The sequence below is a fragment of the Anolis carolinensis genome, chromosome 3 (assembly GCF_035594765.1).
Source record: "Anolis carolinensis isolate JA03-04 chromosome 3, rAnoCar3.1.pri, whole genome shotgun sequence".
Classification (NCBI taxonomy): Eukaryota; Metazoa; Chordata; class Lepidosauria; order Squamata; family Dactyloidae; genus Anolis; species Anolis carolinensis.
Window position 1 is genome coordinate 177,694,658 of NC_085843.1, and position 27,061 is coordinate 177,721,718.

The following is a 27,061-nucleotide window of genomic DNA, read 5'->3' on the forward strand; positions in this document are numbered from 1 at the left end:
TTCATTAAGTGCTCTACTATGGTGACTTCTCTGGTTGAGTTAGTCTGCAGTGCTTTTCATGTTCCTTGATGTGTGTTTGGGAAATGCTGCGTTTGGTGGTCCCTATGTAGACTTGTCCACAGCTGTGTGGTATAAGGTAGACTCCTGCAGAGGTGAGAGGTTTGAAAGCCACATGTTATGGCCCTTGTGATATGGGGTGGCAACTTTATTTTGAGTCTTTGCAGTCTAAAGCATACCAGGGCAAAAATAAATGCTTATACTTAAAATAAGTAACTGTCATACCTTGCCAGATGTGATCCTGTTCACTATACCACAATTCCCAAATCAGCACTTGTTATTAATCAAATGTTATAACAAGCTGCCTGCAACAGCACTCTGCAACCATGATTAATTAGCCAGAAGCTTCTAAGGGGAGCAAAGTCACTTATTCACAAAGTGAATGAAAGTCTCAAGGCTAGAAAATTACAAACTCCAAATGTAGGGATGTAGTGCAGCAGTTGTTTGAGCCTGGCCCCAAATGAGGGATGTGTCAGGCAAATTAAACATTGTTCTTGTTCTGCAGAGCAGGGGGGAATGATAGGGAAACAACACAGCATTATAAACAATGAGCCTTATTATTATCACTAGGCTTTCTAATAATAATAATAATAATAATAACAACAACAACAACTTTATTTTTATACCCCGCCCCATCTCCCCGAAGGGACTCGGTGCGGCTTACATGGGGCCTAGCCCGATAAAACAATCAATATCAATAACATGACTATAAAACAATTATACCAGTAAAACATCAATAGCAATAAAACAATCGTTAAAATCGGCAAGAAGCATACGAAAAACATACAATATTAAAACAGGAAACTAATTCATAAAATCCAGAACAGAATGTGCCGGTAGAAATGGACAATAAAGTGCAAAATAGCATTGGCAACATCTCAAAATGGGGGCTATTATAAACTGGGCAGATGGATCAGTCCAACATCAAATTAGGTATCAAAGGCCTTTTGAAAGAGCCAGGTTTTTAAGCTCCTACGGAAGGAGAGGAGGGTAGGGGCCTGCCTGATCTCTCTAGGGAGCGCATTCCAAAGTCAGGGGGCCACGACGGAGAAGGCCCTCTCTCTCGTCCCCACCAACCGCGACTGCGAGGGTGGTGGGAGCGAGAGAAGAGCCTCCCCCGACGAGCGAAGAGAACGTGCGGGTTCATAGGGGGAGATGCGGTCTCTAAGGTAGGTGGGTCCCAAACCACTTAGGGCTTTGTAGGTGATAACCTGCACCTTGAATTGGGCCCGGAAAGTAAACGGCAGCCAGTGGAGCTCCTTAAACAGAGGCGTTGAACGCGCCCTGTAATTCGCTCCAGTTAGAAGCCTGGCTGCCAATCGCTGTACTAGTTGTAATTTCCGGACCGTCTTCAAAGGCAGCCCCACGTAGAGCGCATTGCAATAGTCCAGTCTAGAGGTAACTAAGGCATGGACCACCATGGTCAGATCAGACTTCTCGAGGTATGGTCGCAGCTGGCGCACAAGTTTTAATTGTGCAAAGGCCCTCCCGGCCACGGCCGACACCTGACCCTCAAGCGTCAGCCCTGAATCCAGGAGGACCCCCAAGCTGCGGACCTGCGCTTTCAGGGGGAGTGCGACCCCGTCAAGCACAGGTTGCCACCCAATACCCTGATCAGACATACGACTGACCTGGAGGACCTCTGTCTTGTCAGGATTAAGTCTCAGCTTGTTCGCCCTCATCCAGGCCAACACAGCGGCCAGGCACTGGTCCAGAATCCGAGGGGCTTCCTTGGAATTTGGTGGAAAGGAGTAGTAGAGTTGGGTGTCATCCGCGTAGAGATGGCACCGTACTCCAAAACTCCGGATGACCTCTCCCAGCGGTTTCATGTAGATGTTAAAAAGCATGGGGGACAAAATAGAACCTTGCAGGACCCCACAGGTCAATGGCCAGGGGTCCGAGCAGGTGTCCCCCAGCTTCACCAACTGGGAACGACCCTCCAGAAAGGACTGGAGCCACTGCAGTGCAGTACCCCCAAGGCCCATCCCAGAAGGATACCATGGTCGATGGTATCGAAAGCCGCTGAGATGTCCAAGAGAACCAGCAGGGTCACACTCCCCCTGTCCAGCTCCCTGTGGAGGTCATCCACCAAGGCGACCAAAGCCGTCTCGGTACTGAACCTAGGCCTGAAGCCAGACTGTGATTGGTCCAGAAAATCCGTATCTTCCAAGAATCCCTGGAGCTGAGAGGCAACCACCCACTCCAAGACCTTGCCCAAGAATGGTAGGTTAGAGATTGGCCTGTAGTTACAAGGATTGGTCGGATCCAATGAGGCCTTCTTCAAAATAGGCCTTACCATGGCTTGTTTTAGGCTGGATGGAAATTTGCCCTGTCCCAAAGAGGCATTAATTATTACCACAAACCAATCAACTAACCCACCACTGGCCTGTTTTAAAAGCTAAGATGGGCAGGGATCAAGGGCACAGGTAGTCGCCCTCACTGCTCCAAGAATCTTGTCCACATCATCAGGTTGCACAAACTGAAACGAATCCCACAAGATTGAACAGACAGATGCCTCGGTTACCTCACCTGGCAATGCTTCAAGACTGGCGTCCAAGTCAGAACGAATCTGAGCAACTTTGTCTGCAAAATGGTGAGCGAACTCGCTACACCAAGTTGCCGAGGAGTCAGGTGCCTCCCCACCCTGAGAAGGGTGGAGGAGCTCCCCAACAACTCGGAACAACTCCGAAGATCTATTTGTTGCAAACGCGATGCGGGCAGTCGTGAAGACCTTCCTGGCTGCCCGCAACGCCACGGAATAAGCCCTAATAGCGGCTTTAGACCATGCTCGGTCAGAAATGTCACGAGTTCTCCGCCAGCGACACTCTAGTTTCCTTCTCCCATGTTTCATCTCCGCCAGCTCCCCGGTGAACCAGGGAGCCGGGGCAACTCCACGCAGCGAGAGGGGATGTTCGGGAGTGATCATGTCAATAGCCCTGGACAACTCGGTGTTGTAACGAGCGACCAAGGCATCGACAGGATCGTCAGCCTCCATGGCAGACAGAACCCCAAGAGACATCAGGAATCCCTCAGGATCCATAAGTCTCCTGGGGCGGACCATCTTAATGGGCCCACCACCCCTGCGGAGGTTTGAGGACACGGTGAGTCCTAACTTGATCAGATAATGGTCAGACCATGACAATGGAAGAATAGTTTGCTCTTCCACTCTGATCAAACCGTCGCCCACAACAAAAAACAGGTCGAGTGTATGACCAGCTTGATGGGTGGGACCTGATATTACTTGGGACAGCCCCATGATCGTCATGGCGGCCATGAATTCCTGAGCTGCACCTGTCAAGGTGGCCTCAGCATGGATGTTGAAGTCACCCAATACCAAAAGGCGCTGGGAGCCCAACACCACGCTGGAGACCACTTCTGCTAGCTCAGGTAGGGAGACTGCTGTGTCGCAGGGTGGACGGTACACCAGCAGAATCCCCAAACTGTCCCGGGTACCCACCTTCAAGTGGAGACACTCAAACCCAGCAGATTGCGGAATGGCGTATCTGACCAAGGCGATGGACTTCCGAAAGACCACCGCAACCCCACCTCCCTGCCCTCCAGGCCTGGCCTGCTGATGCACCCCAAAACCCGGAGGACAAAGCTGGGTAAGATTTACCCCACCCAGCTCGTCCAACCAGGTCTCGGTGATGCAAGCCAGATCCGCCTGCTCATCCAGGATTAGGTCCTGGATAATTGCAGATTTCCCACTGACGGATCTGGCATTAAGCAGCAGTACCTTCAGCCCGGAGGGGCTGCCATGGAGACTACCGCACCTATCCTTCTCCAGGGTCGCAAGACACCTGTTGCGCTTCTCCCTGGGAAAGTGTCGGCCGCATCCCCTCCTCCCCCACACGACCTCGATGGAACCCTCACCGGAACCCTCCTCCTCCCGGACCCCACCCCCCGAGGATCCTGGCTCTACAGAAATGTTATTAAAAGGGCCTAGTCAGCTCCTTGAATCCAGACAATTACAAGGAGTTCCAAGTAGACTAAGGTCTAGTGGAAAGGGCGGGAAGAACCTATCCACAGGGGGAGATCTCTCCAAATAACTCAGTGAAGAGGTAAAGGGCAAGGGATGCGGACAGGGTGTGGGCACTGGATGGGCAAGGAGATCAGGGTCACTATTTAACTTAGACGGGGGCCGACAAGGAGAGATGAACCTCCTATTGCCTCTAGACCTGCTTGGGGCTTGTACATAAAAGGACAGGTTGGCTATTAGGGGTCGGATTACGGGGTCCACCATAACTCTACTAATAGTGATTCCCCGTAAATTCAGCCAACATCTGAGGGCCCACAACTCGTCTCTGATGTACTTGTCCTCAAAAGTAATGATAAAACGAGTTGAGCGGTCATGAGACTGAAAAGCCTTATGGAGCCGCGTAATGTTCTTGATCTTGATATCCGAAAGACTCCTTGACAGGATACAGGTCACGGACCTCTGAATCTGTCTTTTCACAGTCCATCTGCCCTTGTTCAGTTGATTGTCTCTGATTTCGAATGCCAAATGCTCCGTATGGAGAAAGTGGTCATCAGGGCTCTCTGCGTGCGGAATCGAAAGGTCCAAAGCCCGTGGAATGGTCAAAGGCTGCTTCCACACACTACAGTCTAAATCCCTTTCCCCCACCCTACCCTGCCCATATAGCTCAACAGGAGGATCTTCATTTCCCTCAATTACCCCATTATCTAATTTTGTTGCCTTGTTGAACTCTTGTTGCCCAGACCCTCCCTCACCACCCAATTCTGAAGGCCAACTGACCTCTGTTGTCTTATGGTCAATGGTGTTATCCACCCCATGGGCCTCAGGCTGAGTGGAGTTCTTTACTAGTAACGAAAACCCCTTCAAAAGATGATCAATTTTATCGTTTAACGTTACTAGTTGCGAGAGGACGAGGCTAAAAGATTTGCCCAAAAGATGGCATAACTGTGGCATTTCAAAGTTACCAAGAGTGTCTACTTGATCCATTTGTGCTGACCTTCCCTAAATCCTCAAGGTAGTATTAACCACGTCCTTCCGGGGGGGGGGGGGGGGGACTAGTCAGGGGGACCAGGCTTCACAGTGCATAATAGTTGTTATAACAGCATTTAAAGGTTGTTATAGCAGCAATATATAAATAATGAGTGGACCTCAGTAAGACAGACTCTCAGTTCAGTAGCCAATGCTGAAGGAAAGCGAGGAGGGCAGTAGGCCTGCAGCAGGAGACAGAATGATTTTAAAGTCAGCTCCTCTGCCTTCTTCTTTCTCCGGATGGCCTCTTCTGCAGCAGAACAGCAGGCTCCTCAGCCCTGCCAGGGCCTTGTGGACTCAGGTTTTATAGATGTAGCTTCCTTCCTAGGAAGTGCTGAGTCACACCCAGATGGAAAGGTCCTGGGGCTGCAGTCTACTCACAAGGAGTCCCAAGGCAGCAACAGACAGGCTGGCTGGAGATGTTTCTGGCCTCCTGCAGCAGAACAGCAGGCTCCTCTTTAAGAGCAAAAGACTTAATCCCTGTTTAGGCATTGTTCATTTTTTACAAAGCATGAAAAGAAGGCAGGCATGCTTTCCTACTCCCTTCGAGTATTTCTGTAATTCTCTTTGCATGGAGGACAAAATATATCTGTCCATGGAAGCTTACAGGGCTTAAAAGCATATGAAGAGTCTCCATGGACAGAGGAAACTCTCTTATTTAGAAAGTCACATTCACAAATTGATAGCACTGGGAATTAATTCATCATAAATTTTCTTCTGGGAGGAAGCAATTAATATTTTTGTCATTTTCTTCCTATTGCCAAAGAGATTTTTGAATCCTATTTGCAATTCAGGATGTATTCTGCACAAAATTCACACAGGTGTCCTTTTTTCATAGAAAACAGCATTTTCAATGCCACAAACAAATATTTCCATGCTATGATCTACAAAGACAATGCTTTCCGAACCAATCACATGTGAATTTTGCATGGAATATCCCAACTGCAGAATTTAGCAGGTGGATTTCACCAAAAATAAATCAATCCTGAGTCATGTTGAGATAACGTATTTCTGCATGAAAATATCATTTGGTCCACATAATAATAATAATAATAATAATAATAATAATAATAATAATACTTCTCCCCAAGAGGACTCAGAGCAGATATTCAATGCCTTGTAATGACATAGGTAAAAGTAAAGGTTTTCCCCTAACATTAAGTCTAGCCAAAACTAACTCTGGGGGTTGGTGCTCATCTCCATTTCTAAGCTGAAGAGCCGGTGTTGTTCATAGACACCTCCAAGGTCATGTGGCTGGCATGACTGCATGGAGCGCTGTTACCTTCCCACTGGAGCAGTACTTATTGATCTACTCACATTTGCATGTTTTCGAACTTCTAGATTGGCAGAAGCTGGAACTAACAGCAGGAGCTCACCCCGTTCCCTGGATTCGAACCACTGACCTTTCGGTCAGCAAATTCAGCAGCTTAGCAGTTCAGCTTACAGAATCTTTCATCTGGACTGGGAAATTTTGGAGTTGCCTCAAAAATGTAACATTTTCATGCTTTGAAAACTCATATGAATAATGCCTGCATAAGACTTTCATGATGACCAATTTTATATCATCGAGACAATTTTGTTTTTCTGATCCAATGGAAAAATGCCTAAAACAAGTAATATAAAAGGAGATTTATCGCGGGAATCTGGGCAAGCCTATTCCTTCAGAACCACGTAAAAGTGGTTCAATAATTTGCTATGAAATGTTGCCATTAGAACTCACTGAAAACAAAACATGGAAATAAATGTGCACCTTTTTGTTTCAACAAGAGATCTGAGAAGGTTTGAGGGAAACAAAAAAAAATTTCAACATAATGAACAAAAACCTCACAAGGGCTCTTTTTTGTTGTGTTAATTTGCCACTGAAATCTGCCTAAAGGAAAACTGAGATAAATGTACAAATTCTTGCTTCAGCAAAGAATGAGAAATTTTCAGTAATAGAGTTTCAACTGCAATTTTTCAGGTAGGCTTCTCACAAAAAAAGAAACCTACCTGGAGCCATGGTGAGTTGGCTTTTTGAAAAACCCTGTATTCTCATGCATATGTCTAGAAATCAACTCAAAAATTGGGATCAAATCTACAGATCAAATTATTACATTTTAAATCTTATCTATAAAGAAACCATCCCCTTTACTGAGTAGAGTGAAGAAAGGCAAGAGCTTATTATATCCCAGGAGAACATAAAAGATGCATTGACACCCCCCTCTCTACTCTTTCAGTCATGTCACCACTTTTGAATGTGTAGGCAAGGAAATGGCAGTGATGGCCAGGAGTGACTGGACCCCAGAGGTGGCACTGGTGCTTTCCCTTCTCTGTGGAATAACTTATCTACAGATCTTTATTTTTGGCCCCAAAACCTCCCTTCAACTTATACAACAGTATGGTTATATATGGTAGATTCAGCAGCACTATTCTCAGTAAGAGTTAATACATGGTGTTTTTCTTTTTTCTTTTTAATATTACAAAGTTGCCATGTTGACTTTCTGTTTTAGACTAGGTCTAGGCTGAGTAAAAAATACTTCCACCTCTTCCCCCTTTGGGTCTTTCCCATTTCCCAGGAGTTCTACATTTAACTCCTTCTCAGTTCATAACTGGCATTCTGGGAATAGTGAACATGTGAGGTATAGAATCAAAATCCACTGTCCCACACACATAGTGATTAAGACTTCAGTAGGGAACATCTGAGCACCAGTGTGGTGTGTTTGAGCACTCTGGGGGACAACATTCAAATCCCTACTTGGCCATGAAACCTCACTGGGTGACCTTAGCAAATCATACTCTTTCAACCTCAGAGTAAGGCAAGACTAACATTTGAAAAAAAAGATCTGAAGAAAACTCCATAACAGGATCACTTTAGTATCACTATAAGTTGGAAATGATTTAAAGCCATGCAGCAATAACAAGAAAACTCCCAGAACATCCAGGTAACCAGTATCAATAGACTGAGTAAGACAGTCGGCTAAATCATCAGATTCTTTCTAATGTCCCCAATTGTTTTCCTTGTTAAGAGGGCATAAAGTGACATAAATAGCCTGAATTATGGAAGACCTTGTTCTACTGTCTGTAATTGACGAATTCTCCCCAAACATATCTGCCCCAGATGAATCCAAGGACACACCTTCATGATAACCAGCCAAGTTACCAGAGCATATGTTTCCATTATCCAAAGCTTGAAAAGCTATTATCAGTAAGCAGAGTTTTTAAGACTGGCGTACTCACGGTTTCCTCCCCAAATAATTAATCTATTTTCAGTTGTTTAGAGGGCTTGTGAGGTCTGGCCATCTCAGGACTTGTCCTGGTTCGTTTTTTGTTTTTTGTTTTGTTTCCCATTGCAAAGAAGATAAGAATAGAAGAATGTTCAAAACAATGAACTGTTGTGCCCTGGAAGCCTCAAAACAGCAGAGATATCGGAGCTCCTTCAAACGCTTCCTATCATGCCGGCGCCATCTTAGCTCTCCTTGTTCTACTGTCAATCTTGTAAGCTGTCTTGGACCCATGTTGGGAGCAATGCAGGAAACCAATTGATTAATTGATTAATTGATGTTCAACTAGGATTCAGCAATCAGTCAAGTTCTGTAAGTGGGATGAAGTATTTCATTCTTCGTCTTAGACTATCCATGCTGGGCACTCCATTTCTACTTTTGCATTTCATTACAATTTTCCTTTCTTTTTGGAGGGAATGATATGGGCAACATAACCACAACAAAAAAAAGCATTATCAGAACAAATTCTCACTTTACTGATTTTTCTAGATCCTCCTGTCATTCTAAAGAAAAACAAAATTCTCCCTATTGTAATTTCTTTTTATTTGGAAAGCTTATATTCGGAGAGTTGACACTGAATTCTGTTTTAATTGCTTTTGTACCCAGTATTCTGTCAGACAAAACATAAGCTCATTTAATAATAATAATAATAATAATAATAATAATAATAATAATACACTATTGCTGACCTCACAATTGTGCTAAAAAACAAGGTGTGGATCATTAACATTTCAATCCCAGGCAACAGCAGGATTGACGAGAAGCAACTGAAAAAGCTGACACTATACGAGGATTTAAAGATCAAACTGCAAAGACTCTGGCACAAGCCAGTAAAGGTGGTCCCAGTGGTCAGCACACAGGGCACAGTACCTGAAAACCTTGGTCTGCACTTAAACACAATCGGCGCTGACAAAATTACCATCTGTCAACTGCAAAAGGCCACCCTAATCAGATCTGTACATATTATTCGCCAATACATCACACAGTCCTAGACACTTGGGAAGTATCCGACGTGTGATCCAATACAACAGCCAACATAGTGATTTTGTTTTCTGTATACTAATCTTGTTGTATATCTAATCATCATCATCATCTTTATCTATATCCCACCTTTTGCATGATACTCAGGGCGTGATACTTTATCTATATCCCGCCCTGTAGATACTCAGGGCGGTTTCCAACAAGAAACAGCTAACATTCAATGTCATACCAACAAAAACATTGCCATGAGAATTTAAACAAATACATCACAAGAGGACTGCAAAAGCTTATATTTCAGAAGCTTTCCAAGCTGGTTGGCAAGTGACTTTTTGTATATTACCTGGATAGAGACTGGCAAAATGGCCAATTTGTGTGATGGTATTTGTCTTTCTCAGCTTTAAAATGATACAGTTAGACAATTTGTGGGAGGAGCCAAAATGCCCCTTTTAGAAAGAGCACCACCATTACCTTTTGCTCCTGGAGGAGGGAAGATCAGCAGTATGTTGTGTTCCTTTCTGCCTCATGCACTTTCTGGTAGTTTTCTTATCTCCTTCCTTCCTTCCTTCCTTCCTTCCTTCCTTCCTTCCTTCCTTCCTTCCTTCCTTCCTTCCTTCCTTTTTTGTGTTGTTTGTGCCATTTATTACCTCCTCCTTCTCCTCTCCTTCTTTCCCTCCCTCCTTCCTTCTTCCAACATGGGGAAAGAGAGGGGGGGGGTCCTCCTTCCTCCTCCTCCTCCTCCAGTTGACCCCAGAAGCTATCTAGCCCAACCCCTTCTTTCTACCATGTAGCAAAAGCACAATCAAAGCACCCCGACAGATGGCCATTCTGTCTCTGAATAATTATTATTATTATTATTATTATTCGCCGATACATCACACAGTCCTAGACACAGAGTGCCTGCTGTGAACTCATCTTGTTGTGCTTCTAATAAATAATAATAATAATAATAATAATAATAATAATAATAATAATAATTCTCACAGAACAAAATGGAACAGATGGAAATAACAACTGAAATGATCAGCAAACAAGTGCAAAAAGTCAAGAACTGGACATCGCCTGGTAGTGATCAACTTCATGGATTTTGGCTCAAACCTCTGATTAGTTTACATGGAAAAATGGCCCAACAATTCAATGAGATGCTGCAGAAAGAAAGTATCAATGAATGGCTAACAACTGGAAGAACTTACCTGATACAAAAGGATCCAGCAAAAGGAGCAGCACCAGGAAACTACAAGCCAATAACGTGTCTGCCCACTATGTTTAAACTACTGACTGGCATCATAGCTGACAAAATTCAAAACTATCTTGAAGAAAAAAACATCTTGCCAGATGAACAGAAAGGCAACAAACGGAAAAGCAGGGGCACAAAAGACCAGTTATTGATTGACAAAATGATTCTGGAGAATTGTAAGAGCCGAAAAGCTAATCTTCACATGATGTGGATTGACTACAAAAAGGCCTTTGACTCACTTCCACACAGCTGGATCATCAAGTGCCTGGACACCATCGGGATTTGTAAAAATGTTGGCACCTTCATTGAAAACATGATGGAGCACTGGAAAACTGAACTGTTTGTTGGAAATGAAAGCTATGGACTTGTCAACATCAGAAGAGGAATTTTCCAGGGAGATTCATTGTCCCCTCTGCTTTTCATTATTGCCATGATCCCTCTATCAACAAAAAACAAATCTCGGCTATCAAACATCTAAGAAATCTCACAAAATTTCACATCTGGTGTACATGGATGACCTGAAGCTGTATGGGAAAACGGAAACTGAAATCCAGTCTCTGACCAACACTGTTTGAATTTTTAGCACTGATATCAGCATGGAGTTTGGTTTGGACAAATGTTCGACAGTGGCATTGAAGAAAGGAAAAATCATTGAGGGCATAAATATGCCTAATGGACAAACAATAAAGTATCACCAGCCATAGGCCTATAAATATCTGGGCATACTACAGCTGGACAACATCAAGCATGAACATGTGAAAACTGTGGTCAGCAAAGAATACACACAAAGGGTCAGAAAAATTCTCAAAAGCAAGCTCAATGGAGGCAACACCATCAAGGCCATAAACACCTGGGCCATACCTGTCATAAGATATATTGCTGGCATTATAAATTGGACACAGGCGGAACTGGACAATTTGGACAGAAAAACAAGAAAACCATGACCATTCATCATTCACTGCACCCTCTCAGTGATGTTGACTGGCTATATCTGCCTAGAAGATCAGGGGGCAGAGGACTCTTACAAGTAAAATGAGCAGTCAAAGAAGAAGAACATGCCCTGGCAGAATATGCAAAGCAAAGTGAAGAACCTGCTTTGATTGAAGTCAAAAATCAGAAACTCCTCAAAGCACAGCAGACAAAAAATCAGTACAAGAAAACCGTACTACAAACTAGAGCTGACAGCTGGCACAACAAAACATTGCATGGAAAGTTCCTTGACAAAATTGAAAGAAAAGCTGATAAGGAGAAGACTCTGGCTCTGGCTCACAAATGGGACGCTGAAGAAGGAGACAGAAGGCCTGATCCTTGCAGCCCAGGAGCAAGCCATCAGAACAAATGCAATTAAGGCCAAGATCGAAAAATCAGCTGATGACCCAAAATGCAGGCTGTGTGTCACGACCCAGACGGCAGAGGCACCAATAACCATACACAGAGGCCAGAATCTAACTAATATCTTTATTGAAGGAATATATAAAGTTAATAAAACAAGTATAGAAAATAGTCCAGAATTAGACCTTTCAGGAAAGGTCAGAATTAGTCCAAAAAAGCAATGTCCAATAAGAAATATTAAGGTCCAAAGTTGTAATCCAATAACCGAAACACTCACTTTGCCAAGCAAAGTGAGGGGAGATGACAAGGTCCTTAGTCCATAAAACTTGAGCGTGGCTAGGAAATAACTTGACACTTGAAACAAGGCTTGAACGTGGAACAAGGTAACTAAGAACAAGAACAAGGTCCGTGGAATAACTTGGTAAAATCCGTGAAACAAGGCAAGGATTAGTCCTGGGAAACAAGGCAAAGTCCGTAGGTAAACAAAGGCTGGGAAGCAAGGCGAAGGCTGGATAGCAAGGCAAGGCTTGAGCTGAAGCGAGGCTTGAATCGGAGCGCGCTGTCCAGACACAACTCGCTCCGTAGGCTGACGAATTGACTCCGCGAAGTTGCTACGCGGGCAAAACACCTATATAGAGTCCAACTTTCTCACCAAAGCGGTTCTCTGGGAATCAGAAACGAAAGCTAAACTCTGAGACCAGATGTTAAACTCCTTAAAGATTCTCACGAGAACCAATGTTAATTGGCAACATTCTTAGCTGCTATCCTCGCACTCCTGCGCGAAGCTGAATCCAAACTTCTCTGTTGTTTACAAAACTCCCGGCGCAAGAACACGGGAGAAGTAGGCTCTGGGGTTGTTTGACATACTTCTGGGGCACAACTTTCTTGCAGGTGCAAGGTTTCCAGATCTGCCTGGGAAGGATCTGGCTGAGAGGAATCCAGTTCAGACTGGGAAGGTAAAAAACCCAAGTTTTCATCTTCATCAGGGATTACAATGTCCTGAGCAGGACTACAAGGCCCATGGTTCATCACACTATCCCCCTCCTCAGGGCCCCTCCCAAACTGGGGTCCTCTCCCCGAGGCGCGAGGTCGCGGTTTGGTGGGATAGGTCAGATGGAAGCGACGGGTTAGATCAGGAGCATGGACTGTGGAGGCGTCTTCCCAAGAGCGTTCCTCAGGCCCAAAACCCACCCAGTCAATGAGATATTGTAGGCGGCGGCGATGAAAGCGAGAATCCAAAATGTCCTCAACCTCGAACTCCTCCTCCCCATTCATCAAAACAGGAGGGGGGGCCGGTTGGTCTGTATCAGGACGCACACCATCCGCCGGAAGGAGCAGGGAACGGTGAAACACTGGGTGAATGCGCATTGAACGCGGAAGTTGGAGTTTGAAAGTCACGGGGTTTAATTGCGCCACCACTGGATAGGGGCCAATGAAGCGGGCATCTAACTTCCGGCATGGGCGGTGGGAGGGCAGAAAGCGAGTGGACAGAAAAACCCGATCTCCTACCTTGATTTCGGGGCCCGGCTGGCGGTGTTTGTCAGCGTGGCGTTTATAGTCCTCCTTGGCTTGGTCCAGTTGCTGGAGCAAAAGTTGTTGCACCGCTGTGAGTTCCTGCAGCCAATCCTCTGCTGCGGGAACTTCTGAAGTTTCAATGACAGGGGGAAAGAAACGTGGATGGAAACCGTAGTTTGCAAAGAACGGCGTTTCTTTTGTAGAAGCTTGAACTCCATTATTGTAGGCAAACTCAGACAGTGGTAACAGAGAAGCCCAATTGTCCTGTTGGTAGTTTACATAACAGCGAAGATACTGCTCCAAAGTGGCATTGGTGCGCTCCGTTTGCCCATCTGTTTGGGGATGATGAGCTGAAGATAAGCGAGAGTCTATGCCCAGTAGTTTTTGTAGTGCCTTCCAAAAACGAGAGGTGAATTGAGATCCACGGTCTGTGACTAAACTCTTGGGCAATCCATGTAGTCTGAAAACATGCTGAAGAAATAGATCCGCAGTTTCTTTGGCCGTGGGGAGGCCTTCGCAGGGAATGAAATGGGCTAACTTGGTGAATAGGTCCACCACCACTAAGATCGTGGTGAATCCACAGGAAGGTGGTAGGTCAGTGATGAAATCCGCGGAAATTATTTCCCATGGGCGAGATGGGGTAGGAAGGGGGTGCAAAAGCCCTGAGGGCTTCTCCCTTCGTATCTTGGAGCGCTGGCATACTGGGCAGGTGTTGACATATTTTTCCACATCCTTGCGGATCTTGGGCCACCAAAAATCTCTTAGGATCAAATGCATGGTTTTAAATAGTCCGAAGTGTCCTGCTGGTTTGCAGTCATGACACAGACGAAGCGCTTTTTCCCTGCCCGGTCCGGGTGGGATATAAACATGATTTCTATAGCAGAGCAGCCCATCTTTAAGCGAAAAGGGAAAATGCAGACCTTGGCGAAGTTGGTCCTGCGCCCAGGCATCTGCTTGCTGACTAGCCCTGATTTCTTGAGCACAGATGGGTCCTGGAGTAGGGGAAGTTGAACCAATGGGACTGGATTTGGTGTTCCCCACTGTGAGCGTGGCAAAATTCTCAGGTTGTAGCAGTTGGGATTCAAAGGTCTCCTTGCGTCCTGCAGCGTATTCCGGTTTACGTGACAGGGCGTCTGCTTGCTTGGTTTGAGCTGGGGTCACATAATGGATCTGGAAGTTGAAACGTTCAAAGAATAAAGCCCAACGTTGCTGCCTCTGATTTAGTTTGCGGGCAGTTCTTAGATGTTCTAGATTACGATGATCAGTGTGGACTTCAATGGGGAATTTGGCCCCTTCTAGCCAATGTCTCCAAGTTTCAAAGGCTGCCTTTATGGCCAGTAGTTCTTTTTCCCAAATGGTGTAATTCCTCTCTGGTGTGGTTAGTTGACGAGAATAAAAGGCACAGGGGTGGAGGTGATCTCCCACCGGTTGTAAGAGTACAGCCCCAATTGCCACATCAGAGGCGTCCGCTTGCACCACAAAAGGGGTTCCAGGATTTGGGTGCTGTAGAATTGGCTGGGAGGTGAATAGTTTCTTCAGTTGCTGGAACCCTTTCTCTGCTTGATCAGTCCAGCGGAAAGGCTGCTTTCCACGGATGCAGCTAGTGATGGGGTCGGACCAGCGGGCAAAATCTGGAATGAACTTGCGGTAGTAGTTCGCGAACCCCAAGAAACGCTGCACCTCTTTCTTGTTAGTTGGCGCCCGCCATTCCAATACTGCTGAAACTTTGGCTGGATCCATGGAAAGCCCTAGAGGCGAGATGCGGTAGCCAAGGAAATCTACCTCTTGTAGATCAAAAGCGCATTTTTCTAGCTTGGCATAAAGTCCATGATCCCGCAGTCGTTGCAACACCATTTTGACGTGGTTCTCATGTTCTGATTGTGATCTGGAAAACACCAAAAAATCGTCCAGGTAGATTATCAAGAATCTGTCTAGATAGTCCTGAAAAATATCGTTGACAAAATGCTGGAACGTTGCGGGAGCTCCGCATAAACCGAAATTCATAACTCGGGACTCGAATAATCCGAATTTAGTCTGGAAGGCGGTCTTCCACTCGTCCCCTTCTCTGATGCGAACTAGATTATAAGCCCCCCGAAGATCCAGCTTGGTGTAGACCTTGGCTCCTCGAAGTCGATCCAGTAGATCCGAGATTAAGGGCAGGGGATAGCTGTTCCGCTTGGTGATATTGTTCAATGCTCTGTAGTCCACCACCAAGCGTAATTCCCCTGACTTCTTCTTCACAAACATCACTGGGGAGGCGGCTGGGGATTGAGAGGGTCTGATGAACCCCTTGCGAAGGTTTGTCTCTAAGAATTCCCTGAGAGCTTCTTGCTCTGGTTCAGTCAGGGAGTAGAGATGCCCTCGCGGGATCGGGGCCCCCTCCACCAAGTCAATGGCACAGTCATAAGGTCTATGTGGGGGTAATTTTTCGGCTTCTTTCTCATTGAATACATCCCAATACTCGGAGTACTTCTTTGGCAAGGTGATGATGGGCTCGGAGTCTGTGGCATGGCATACCTTGGCTACGAGGCAATGGTTTTGGCAGTACGGTGAAGCAAACTGCAGTTCTCTGTTGGACCAGGAGATGTTAGGGTCGTGGAGTGTCAGCCATGGAATTCCCAAAATCACAGGGAAATGGGGAACCTCGGTAACAAAGAAGGAAATCTCTTCCATATGTTCCCTTATCCACATCCTGGTGGGTTCCGACCACTGGCTTACGGGGCCCGTCTTGAGGGGACGGCCGTCTATGGCTTGCACCACACGGGCATTCTTGAAATCATGATATTGTAATCCCAGAGAGTCGGCATACTCTCTATCGATGAAATTGTTGGTAGCTCCAGAGTCTATCATGGCGTGGATCATGACGGGTCCCCTTTTTGCTGACCATAATGTGACCACGAGAAGGAACAGGACCCCGGTTGGCGGCTCTTGGATGGATTTTTTGACCGGGTTGGCGAGCCTCTCTACACCCGGTCGTTGGCTTCCCCCGCCGGCTGTGTGCCAGTCGGCTCAGACGCCTTCGACTCCGTGGAGGACGCCGCCGCAAGACGGGCGGCAGGCTTCCCTTTGGCTGGGCACTCTCTGGCGAAGTGGCCCCCATTCCCGCAGTACCAGCAGAGGTTCAAGCGTTGACGACGGGCCTTCTCGGCGGCATCTAGTCTGGGACGCACATTGCCCAACTGCATCGGCACCTCCTCGCCTCCTCTGGGGTATGGGGTTGGCGGCGGGGGTCTCCACACCGGACGTGGCTGAACACTGGCGGGAGCGGGGGGTTTTGCCCCGGCTCTACCGCCCTGGCCTCGAACCCATTGTTTCCTGTTGGCAATCATGACTTCAGCCCGTAAACATTGATCAATGAGTGCCTCGAGGGTCTGGGGAGGATCCACCTTGGAGATTTCTTCCAGCATTTCAATGTTGAGACCCTCCCGAAATTGTCCTCTGAGGGCTACATCGTTCCAGCCGGTGTTGTGGGCCAGCACGCGGAACTCGGCTATGTACTGAGACATGGGTCTGTCTCCTTGAAGGAGGCGCCGGAGTTTGTGACCGGCTGCCTCCAAATTGTCCTCGATTCCCCAGGTCTCCTTAAGGTGATCCAAGAAGCGTTGTGCTGAACTTAGGTGGGGGGAGGCTTGATCAAACAGGGCCGTCGCCCAGCTAGCCGCTGGTCCGTCTAGAAGACTGTAGACCCACGCCACCTTGATGTCTTCTTGGGGAAACTCGGCATCACGGGCCTCTAGATAAGCTTGACATTGGCGGCGGAAAACATGAACCTTAGCAGCTTCTCCAGAAAACTTGGTAGGCAACGCCATGGCCGGGAGGCGAACTCCGCGCTCCCTCAACCCTTTTATTTCTCCATCCTGCGCGTTGAGTCTGTCACGGATGCGGTCTACTTCGTCCTTGCTGATGGTGTAGCTGAGCGGCTGTCCAGCCGGCGCGGCTCCGGTAGACATCCTGGCCTCGGTTAGTTGGTGCTTATGGGTGGCGGAGTCAAACTGTCACGACCCAGACGGCAGAGGCACCAATAACCATACACAGAGGCCAGAATCTAACTAATATCTTTATTGAAGGAATATATAAAGTTAATAAAACAAGTATAGAAAATAGTCCAGAATTAGACCTTTCAGGAAAGGTCAGAATTAGTCCAAAAAAGCAATGTCCAATAAGAAATATTAAGGTCCAAAGTTGTAATCCAATAACCGAAACACTCACTTTGCCAAGCAAAGTGAGGGGAGATGACAAGGTCCTTAGTCCATAAAACTTGAGCGTGGCTAGGAAATAACTTGACACTTGAAACAAGGCTTGAACGTGGAACAAGGTAACTAAGAACAAGAACAAGGTCCGTGGAATAACTTGGTAAAATCCGTGAAACAAGGCAAGGATTAGTCCTGGGAAACAAGGCAAAGTCCGTAGGTAAACAAAGGCTGGGAAGCAAGGCGAAGGCTGGATAGCAAGGCAAGGCTTGAGCTGAAGCGAGGCTTGAATCGGAGCGCGCTGTCCAGACACAACTCGCTCCGTAGGCTGACGAATTGACTCCGCGAAGTTGCTACGCGGGCAAAACACCTATATAGAGTCCAACTTTCTCACCAAAGCGGTTCTCTGGGAATCAGAAACGAAAGCTAAACTCTGAGACCAGATGTTAAACTCCTTAAAGATTCTCACGAGAACCAATGTTAATTGGCAACATTCTTAGCTGCTATCCTCGCACTCCTGCGCGAAGCTGAATCCAAACTTCTCTGTTGTTTACAAAACTCCCGGCGCAAGAACACGGGAGAAGTAGGCTCTGGGGTTGTTTGACATACTTCTGGGGCACAACTTTCTTGCAGGTGCAAGGTTTCCAGATCTGCCTGGGAAGGATCTGGCTGAGAGGAATCCAGTTCAGACTGGGAAGGTAAAAAACCCAAGTTTTCATCTTCATCAGGGATTACAATGTCCTGAGCAGGACTACAAGGCCCATGGTTCATCACACTGTGCAAGGAAACCGACGAAACCATTGATCATATCCTCAGCTGCTGTAAGAAAATTGCACAGACAGACTACAAACAGAGGCACAACTATGTGGCCCAAATGATTCATTGGAACTTATGCCTCAAGTACCACCTGCCAACAGCAAAGAACTGGTGGGATCACAAACCTGCAAAAGTATTGGAAAATAAGCACGCAAAGATACTGTGGGACTTCCGAATCCAGACTGACAAAGTTCTAGAACACAACACACCAGACATCACAGTTGTGGAAAAGAAAAAGCTTTGGATCATTGATGTTGCCATCCCAGGTGACAGTCGCATTGACGAAAAACAACAGGAAAAGCTCAGCCACTATCAGGACTTCAAGATTGAACTTCAAAGACTCTGGCAGAAACCAGTATAGGTGGTTCCGGTGGTGATCGGCACATTGGGTGCCGTGCCAAAAGATCTCAGCCGGCATTTGAAAACAATAGACATTGACAAAATCACGATCTGCCAACTGCAACAGGCCACCCTACTGTGATCTGCACGCATCATCCGAAAATACATCACACAGTCCTAGACACTTGGGAAGTGTTCGACTTGTGATTTTGTGATATGAAATCCAGCATATCTATCTTGTTTGCTGTGCATTATAAAATAATAATAATAATAATAATAATAATAATAATAATAATAATAATAATAATAATAATGCTCCTAGTTTGCAAGTGTTATTTCCTGTTTAATTGTATATTCCTTACTTTGAAAGTAGCTATGTTGTTTTTGTGCCCACAAACTATGTTAAATTGGTGGAGACTCTACAATATATTCAATCATTGAGAAACTAGAGCAAAATGTTCTATAGCAGGATGTACCTCCTGCAAATACAAAGTTTTTTACTGTTTTAATAAACTTTTCCAATGTCTTTATGATAGAACCAGTTAGGAAATGACATTTATAACCCAGGAACAAAAATCATAGTCCAGGACAGGAGATGTTTCTTTTTACAAAGAAAACGGGGGAGGGGCATGTGATGGCAAATCAACTGAGAACTCCTGAATAAAACGGATAGTTTGCTAGCGTGTGATGGAGGTAGGAAAATCATCAATTTAATTTCAAAATGAAGTACTGAGCTGTATCTACTCTTCCAAACCATTGACATGTTCATTGGGATGAAGTCTAAAGTCTATAGTCCAATACTGAAACCATTACACCATTCTGCCTTTCCCTTGCATACTACAAATAGTCGAAGAGTGAGATATAAACTAATTGTTTAAAGTCTGGATCCAGTCAATGCCTACTTAGTATGAATCCACATGTTATTTTATGTTTCTTCTTCCCCTACCACAATAAGCTGTCCAAGAAGAATACTATCATCAAGTCCTGGCAGAACTATAGTTCACATTGGAAGATCAAACTTCAAGGTTTGCCTGACATAAAATGAATTTTTATTTTCTTATAGTGTAAAATCAATAGTGTAAAAATGATTCTAGTACTTGATAAGGAGAAAATAGAAAAGTCTTAACTGGGTTGGGAGGCAGCAGATCCTTCACTGGTGAAAGTCAAAGAAAACATCAATGGGCCCTTAACAGTTGAGACAGCAGCTTAAAAAATAGTTAAGCTTATTGAAAAGCTCAGACTTGGATAAGGGAGTTTGCCCTCTTGCTTTGATTGATTTTTCCCTCTGTCCTGCAATTGAATTCCTCCAGCTTTCTGACTCTATGCTTCATCTCCATAATCCATTTCCTCATTTCATATAGGAACAATAAGGAACTCAAACAGGTCCTAACAATATACCTCCAACACACACACACTGTATTTTTGATGTATCTCTGCCTTGTGCTATTCATCAATGTGGAAAAGATGTTTTACAGCTCTCTAAGGATGCTTTCTATCAAAGATGTAATAAAAACATGTAGTACTGCAAGAAACCTCCTGATTAATTCAAGATATTTACCTTTCAAAGTCACCCCAACAGGACAGTGAGTTCAATGGTTCACAGATGGTTGAGAGCTGGTGCAGTAGTCTTCTGTCTTGCATGGATCACTATAATTCCAATGCAGTAAATATAATCAAACTTAAGAAAATCAATAGTTTTATATTTTATGGAAAAATGCAATGTAACAGCATATCAACAGGTCGCAATTCATATACCATATGATCACGCACCTAGCTCTTTTTCAAAACATTGTATGTTTTCCAATTTTTGAAAGAAGAATAATCCAGCATAAAACATATTCCATTCAAATAACAGAAAGGAGAATCAATTGCCAGTGAATGTAGTGTTGTGTAGAATTACTAGGAGATAATATTTTTAGATTGAAATGCTTCATTTAGCTTGGGTTGTTGAAATAAGTTTATTTTCTATGGTCAAAAACAATGAAGCAATTACAGCTGTTTGTTGAAAGCCTGACTGAATAAAAGTCTTCAATAAGGAGAGGCTGATCAACTTTCTCTAGGGAGGGAGCTCAAAGTGAGGAGCAGCCTCTTCGCAGTCCTCTCTCATGTTTCCACCAACTGTATCTACATATAAAGGTAGGGAGACTGAGAGCCCTTCTACACTTACCTAAAATCCTCTTCCTCCTAGGTTTCATTCCCAACCCCCTCCCACAACCCTGGGCTTTCCCTCAGCCCCACATTTCTCCCCTCCCCCCAAAAAAGAACTTACAGGAGGGGCCTGCCAGCAGCGTAAGCCCCTCCATAGAGTACTCCTGATGCTTGAAAATGATGCTTTACTAGGTGGAAGGAGGGGGGGAGGAAAATCCCTCCTCCCCCCACCTCTTGATACTTCATTTTCAAGCATCACTACTTTATGGAGGAGCCCACACCACTGGCAGACCCCTTCAGTAAGTTTTTTTTAGGGAAGATCTGGGGCTGGGGGGGGGGGGATAGGCACCCTTCCACTCCTTCGGACTGCAGGAACTCAAAGAACTGTTATAGCTGTGAGGATTGACCCCTGGGACTACAGAAGCAATCCTGGGAGTCAATCTGCACATGGCCCACAGAAGCCAGGCCTTAGCTTAAGGTCTGGATCTTTCCACATGTTTAACTAACGCAGAGTAAACTGGGAAAACTCAGCAAGACAGGTCCCACATTTTGGGCCAGTGTGGAAGGGCCCCGAGAGGAAAGCCTCTTCTGTGGTTATCAAGGGCTGAGAAGGCTCTTGTTAGGAGATTTCAGACAGCCCGAATATAAGTCATATACTAGCACTTTCAATTGTGCCTTTGAGCTATTGGGGCCAGAGGGTCATATGTTTACTAGGCTTGCTCAAATAATTCGTTTTCCCCGTTTACCGTTATTGATTCGTTATTTTCGGATTTTTTGAAGCAATATTGAATCTTGGCTGTCCACACGCCTGGATATCGCGGTTTCGAACCGCGATTGGCCGTTTTCCGTAATGGCGCCTTTTTTTTCGTTTTTAAAAAATGCTTTGTCAAATCATCCAAACTTTTTTAAGTCCACTGGGGCAATCTAGTGTGTTGTTTGCACCTTGTAGCCAATCAGAGAGCACGTTTAACCAGGGGGAGGGGCTGGTAGGACGTGCTTAATGAAAACAGCGTGCACACGCCTCGTGGCTCAGTCGCACTGGGAATTTTGGAGAGGGTGGAAGGGTAGATTAGATTTTGGTGCAGGCAGGCAGGAAACATTGCTGCGTCACAGCATGGCTGTGTGAAGACCAGGACAGGAGAAAAGGTGGGGTGGTCTGTGGCTGAGTTTGGTGGTGTGGGTCTTAGGTCTTTCTATTTCTTTTGTTGTTGCAAAGGGCTGTCCTGTGGGTGTTTTTCCTGTTCAAAATACAACTCCTTTGGGGGAAAGAAAAGTTTGCCTTTGTGCCTTCCCCAGTCTCAAAAACCTCCGGGGACGCGTGTGTGTGTGTGTCTGCCAGGGACGCTTTGGGAAAGAGTTGCATATCCCATACTTTGCTGTTCAAAATACAACTCCTTCGGGGGAAATAAAAGTTTGCCTTTGTGCCTTGCCTTCCCCAGTCTCAAAAACCTCCGGGGACGCGTGTGTGTGTGTGTCTGCCAGGGACGCTTTGGGAAAGAGTTGCATATCCCATACTTTGCTGTTCAAAATACAACTCCTTTGGGGGAAAGAAAAGTTTGCCTTTGTGCCTTCCCCAGTCTCAAAAACCTCCGGGGACGCGTGTGTGTGTGTGTCTGCCAGGGACGCTTTGGGAAAGAGTTGCATATCCCATACTTTGCTGTTCAAAATACAACTCCTTCGGGGGAAATAAAAGTTTGCCTTTGTGCCTTGCCTTCCCCAGTCTCAAAAACCTCCGGGGACGCGTGTGTGTGTGTGTCTGCCAGGGACGCTTTGGGAAAGAGTTGCATATCCCATACTTTGCTGTTCAAAATACAACTCCTTCGGGGGAAATAAAAGTTTGCCTTTGTGCCTTGCCTTCCCCAGTCTCAAAAACCTCCGGGGACGCGTGTGTGTGTGTGTCTGCCAGGGACGCTTTGGGAAAGAGTTGCATATCCCATACTTTGCTGTTCAAAATACAACTCCTTCGGGGGAAAGAAAAGTTTGCCTTTGTGCCTTGCCTTCCCCAGTCTCAAAAACCTCCAGGGCCGCGTGTGTGTGTGTCTGCCAGGGACGCTTTGGGAAAGAGTTGCATATCCCATACTTTGCTGTTCAAAATACAACTCCTTCGGGGGAAATAAAAGTTTGCCTTTGTGCCTTGCCTTCCCCAGTCTCAAAAACCTCCGGGGACGCGTGTGTGTGTGTGTCTGCCAGGGACGCTTTGGGAAAGAGTTGCATATCCCATACTTTGCTGTTCAAAATACAACTCCTTCGGGGGAAATAAAAGTTTGCCTTTGTGCCTTGCCTTCCCCAGTCTCAAAAACCTCCGGGGACGCGTGTGTGTGTGTGTCTGCCAGGGACGCTTTGGGAAAGAGTTGCATATCCCATACTTTGCTGTTCAAAATACAACTCCTTTGGGGGAAAGAAAAGTTTGCCTTTGTGCCTTCCCCAGTCTCAAAAACCTCCGGGGACGCGTGTGTGTGTGTGTCTGCCAGGGACGCTTTGGGAAAGAGTTGCATATCCCATACTTTGCTGTTCAAAATACAACTCCTTCGGGGGAAATAAAAGTTTGCCTTTGTGCCTTGCCTTCCCCAGTCTCAAAAACCTCCGGGGACGCGTGTGTGTGTGTGTCTGCCAGGGACGCTTTGGGAAAGAGTTGCATATCCCATACTTTGCTGTTCAAAATACAACTCCTTCGGGGGAAATAAAAGTTTGCCTTTGTGCCTTGCCTTCCCCAGTCTCAAAAACCTCCGGGGACGCGTGTGTGTGTGTGTCTGCCAGGGACGCTTTGGGAAAGAGTTGCATATCCCATACTTTGCTGTTCAAAATACAACTCCTTCGGGGGAAAGAAAAGTTTGCCTTTGTGCCTTCCCCAGTCTCAAAAACCTCCGGGGACGCGTGTGTGTGTGTGTCTGCCAGGGACGCTTTGGGAAAGAGTTGCATATCCCATACTTTGCTGTTCAAAATACAACTCCTTCGGGGGAAATAAAAGTTTGCCTTTGTGCCTTGCCTTCCCCAGTCTCAAAAACCTCCGGGGACGCGTGTGTGTGTGTGTCTGCCAGGGACGCTTTGGGAAAGAGTTGCATATCCCATACTTTGCTGTTCAAAATACAACTCCTTCGGGGGAAATAAAAGTTTGCCTTTGTGCCTTGCCTTCCCCAGTCTCAAAAACCTCCGGGGACGCGTGTGTGTGTGTGTCTGCCAGGGACGCTTTGGGAAAGAGTTGCATATCCCATACTTTGCTGTTCAAAATACAACTCCTTCGGGGGAAAGAAAAGTTTGCCTTTGTGCCTTGCCTTCCCCAGTCTCAAAAACCTCCAGGGCCGCGTGTGTGTGTGTGTCTGCCAGGGACGCTTTGGGAAAGAGTTGCATATCCCATACTTTGCTGTTCAAAATACAACTCCTTCGGGGGAAATAAAAGTTTGCCTTTGTGCCTTGCCTTCCCCAGTCTCAAAAACCTCCGGGGACGCGTGTGTGTGTGTGTCTGCCAGGGACGCTTTGGGAAAGAGTTGCATATCCCATACTTTGCTGTTCAAAATACAACTCCTTCGGGGGAAATAAAAGTTTGCCTTTGTGCCTTGCCTTCCCCAGTCTCAAAAACCTCCGGGGCCGCGTGTGTGTGTGTCTGCCAGGGACGCTTTGGGAAAGAGTTGCATATCCCATACTTTGCTGTTCAAAATACAACTCCTTCGGGGGAAATAAAAGTTTGCCTTTGTGCCTTGCCTTCCCCAGTCTCAAACACCTCCAGGGCCGCGTGTGTGTGTGTCTGCCAGGGACGCTTTGGGAAAGAGTTGCATATCCCATACTTTGCTGTTCAAAATACAACTCCTTCGGGGGAAATAAAAGTTTGCCTTTGTGCCTTGCCTTCCCCAGTCTCAAAAACCTCCAGGGCCGCGTGTGTGTGTGTCTGCCAGGGACGCTTTGGGAAAGAGTTGCATATCCCATACTTTGCTGTTCAAAATACAACTCCTTCGGGGGAAATAAAAGTTTGCCTTTGTGCCTTGCCTTCCCCAGTCTCAAACACCTCCAGGGCCGCGTGTGTGTGTGTCTGCCAGGGACGCTTTGGGAAAGAGTTGCATATCCCATACTTTGCTGTTCAAAATACAACTCCTTCGGGGGAAAGAAAAGTTTGCCTTTGTGCCTTGCCTTCCCCAGTCTCAAACACCTCCAGGGCCGCGTGTGTGTGTGTCTGCCAGGGACGCTTTGGGAAAGAGTTGCATATCCCATACTTTGCTGTTCAAAATACAACTCCTTCGGGGGAAATAAAAGTTTGCCTTTGTGCCTTGCCTTCCCCAGTCTCAAAAACCTCCGGGGACGCGTGTGTGTGTGTGTCTGCCAGGGACGCTTTGGGAAAGAGTTGCATATCCCATACTTTGCTGTTCAAAATACAACTCCTTCGGGGGAAATAAAAGGTTGCCTTTGTGCCTTGCCTTCCCCAGTCTCAAACACCTCCGGGGCTGCGTGTGTGTGTGTCTGAGAGGGACGCTTCCTGATTTTCCCAAGCCAACTTTGGGAAAGAGTTGCATATCCCATACTTTCCTGTAGAACTGTAAAGTACAGGTATCCCCTTGTAAATAAATAAAACTAACTAAATGTTATAGACTACGCTTTTGCAACAGTAAATTGGCCAGAATATAACACGTTGCCAATCAAGATTCAACAAATATTTCCCACCAGTAACACAACACCTTACCATCATCCCTTCTGTTACCTGAAAACACTCCCCTTGTCATGAAGCGCTCAGCTGTACGCGGGTCTGGGGGAGCAAGTCCTGGTAGTGGTCAAGCCACGGCCAGGACACTGTGGGGGGCCAAAAAAGTTAAGGTGGGTCCCATACGTCTGGAACGCCGAACTATGGGAGTGGGTGGACTTGATGAAGAACCAGGCTGTTCTAATGCAGACAGTTCACAGGCATCCACCCGGAGCCGGCTGTCGCATGGAGCTGAGACAACTGGACGATCATTGGAACATACAGGTGTTGCCGTCCTGGAACTACAGGTGGTGGATAGTGAGGATATAGATAACCCCACCCCTCCACCAGCTACTGACAGTGAGGAGGAGGTAGAGGAGGTACTACCATCAAAACGTAGACTTTCTCATGCTGCTGAAAGGGTGCCCACGACTCCCATCTCTGAGGGCGTCGCCACAGTGGCTGTGGGGAGGCCAAGGTCATTTATTTGGGACCATTTCCATGTCCACTCTCAGAGTTCTACTTTGGCAGTTTGTAGACACTGTGGGGCAAACATCAGCAGAGGCAGAGACACGAGACATCTTGCGACCTCGGGGTTGAGCTCTCACATGAAGCGACACCATCCCTCCATTTCGCTTGGAGGGGGAACTGCAAGCCCTTCCAGTGGCAGCCTTAGCACGCAAAGTTCACCAGGTGAAGATAGTGGAAGGCGGACACAGTCCACCATGGAGGATTGGGCCATTCCATTACCCAGAAAGAAAACGGGGGAAACATTGCTCACACCCCAGCAGATAACCCAAACTGTGGGAGAGATGATTGCCCTAGATCACCATCCCTTCCGCCTGGTAGAACAAGAAGGCTTTGTACGCCTTATGAAACGACTGTGCCCCCGCTACAAAATCCCCTCCCGTCACACCTTTTCCAGAAAAGTAATCCCCGGCTTGTACGAGGGCTGTAAGGAACGCATTATCCAGATGTTGCGTACCGCCATGGGAGGACACATCCATTTTACCTCTGATATTTGGTCAAGCTTGGGAGGAGGCCACTCCTACCTCTCTCTCACGGCACATTGGTGGGAGAAGGAAGGCACTATGGATACATCCCATCGTTGGGCACTCCTCGCATTGGAGGTAGTTGATCGTGATCACAAGGCAGAGACCATCTGCAACTATCTGGAAAACATGATGGGGGAATGGATGCAGTGTAGGCCGGAAGAAATGAGGAGGGGCTTTATGGTGACGGACGCAGGGAAAAATATGATCAAAGCGGTTGAAAGTGCCGGGTTTCAGAATGTGTCCTGCATGGCCCACTTGCTTCACAATACCGTCAAGGAAGGTTTAAAGAGCCAGGAAGAGCAGTCGGGCAGCAACACAAACATCTCCCTGCTGATCGAGCGCTGTAGAAAGATCGCGGGCTACTTCCACCGGAGCATCAAGGCAGCCCGGCAGCTGAGAGACAGGCAGAGCCTTGAAGGCCTCCCGCAGCACAAGCTGCTCCAGGACGTCTCGACTCGGTGGA

The 27,061-nt window shown here is 46.5% G+C and overlaps 1 protein-coding gene across 3 annotated transcripts in view; it reads left to right on the top strand.

Annotated features, from left to right (window-relative positions):
* rasgef1a (RasGEF domain family member 1A) overlaps positions 1-27,061 on the top strand; it is a 455,191-nt gene that overhangs the window by 163,384 nt on the left and 264,746 nt on the right. The window lies entirely within an intron of this gene.